Raw genomic sequence first — 1,657 nt, 5'->3', positions numbered from 1 at the left:
AATTTTCCCAACACCATTTATTGAAGAGACTATCTTGGCTCCATTGTATGTTCTTGCCCCCTTTGTCAAATATTAATTGAGCATATTGGTTCGGGCCCGAGCTGGTTTCTTTTCTTTCTTTTTAAAGTATTACAAATAGTAGTACATATGTCTCCTTTTTCCCCCATTGACCTCCCCCGCCGCCCACCCCGCACATGGCCTCACATGCTCTCCAGTGTCTGTGTCCATTAGCTATCCTTATATGCATGCATACAAGTCCTGTTGATCTCTTACCCCCGCCTCCAACCCTCCCCTGCCTTCCCTCTATCGTTTGACAGTCTGTTCAATGCTTCTTTGTTTCTGTATCTATTTCTGTTAAGCAGTTAATTGTTTGTTATATTCTATAAATGAGTGAGATCATGTGATATTTATATTTCTTTGACTGGCTTATTTCGCTTAACATATTTGAACAAATAATGGCATTCAGTCTTTTACTATTAAGCATTATGTTAGCTGTGGATTTTTCACAGATGCCCCTACCAGGTAGAGGAAATTCCTTTCTATACCTAGTTTGTTGAGTGTTTTTAACATGAATTGGTCAAATGCTTTTTCATCATTTATTGACAGGATCATGTATTTTGGTTCTTTTTATTTTTTTTTTAAGGCCACCAAAAATTTTGGTTCCCTCCCCCCCAAAAAAATTGGGAGAGAGAGAGATGTGTATTTTGGTTCTTTATTCTGTCGATATCATATATTGCATTAATTGATTTTTGGATGTTAAACCAAGCTTGTGTTCCTAGAATAAATATAACTTGTTGTTTTTGTATGTTTTGTGACTTTCCTAGACTAATTCTATAATTACCTCTAGTTTGAGGTCAGAAGTATCTGTTCACTTACATTAATGATTGTTCTCAGATTTCCTTAAATACCTTGAACCTGTAACTCTTCCAGCATTTGCCTAGGATTCTGTGTATGTGTTGGGGTTTGCCTTCAATGCTCAGGCTCTTTACAACTATGTCTTCTTACAACTCTGTCCTTTGTTCTACAACTCTGTTTTAGTCTTCACTTCTTGTGCAGATCCTCAAAGTCAGCCAGAGGTACAAGATGAGGGCTTTTTAGGTCTTTCCTGACCTTTTTAGGTCTTTCTTGAGCATGTACACAGCTTTCTACATTTCTAGAAATATATCAGAGTTTTTAAAGGCCCCCTGTGGACACTTCATTTCCTGAATTTTTAAAGTTTTCAGCCAAGCTCTTGTTTAACCATGACTATTAAGTTTGATTTGTCTTATCACCAGATAGTATTCTATGCATGTGTGTATATATACATATCTATATTTATATCTATTTATATCAGCCATGGGCAAACTATGGCCTGCGGGCTGGATCCGGCCCATTTGAAATGAATAAAACTATTGAAAAAAAGGCATGGGCACTTTTATATATTGATGTTTACTTTGACCCATTTGAAATGAATAAAACTATTGAAAAAAAAGACTGTACCCTTTTATATATTGATGTTTACTTTGAATTTATATTAGTTCACACAAACACTCCATCCATGCTTTTGTTCCGGCCCTCCGGTCCACTTTAAACCCATTGTGTGGCCCTCGAGTCAAAAAGTTTGCCCACCCCTGGCATAGACACTGATAAGGAACTGGAACTGGCACCCACTTACCTG

At 37.2% G+C, this 1,657-nt stretch overlaps 1 protein-coding gene across 1 annotated transcript in view; it reads left to right on the top strand.

The window, feature by feature from the left end:
* KIF4A (kinesin family member 4A) overlaps window positions 1–1,657 on the top strand; it is a 168,994-nt gene that overhangs the window by 30,818 nt on the left and 136,519 nt on the right. The gene's annotated exons all lie outside the window — the stretch shown is intronic.

The sequence above is a fragment of the Myotis davidii genome, unplaced genomic scaffold (assembly GCF_000327345.1).
Source record: "Myotis davidii unplaced genomic scaffold, ASM32734v1 scaffold1285, whole genome shotgun sequence".
In the NCBI taxonomy this organism is placed as follows: domain Eukaryota; kingdom Metazoa; phylum Chordata; class Mammalia; order Chiroptera; family Vespertilionidae; genus Myotis; species Myotis davidii.
Note: the sequence above shows the minus strand (reverse complement) of the source record. Positions and strands in the feature narration are given on the sequence as shown.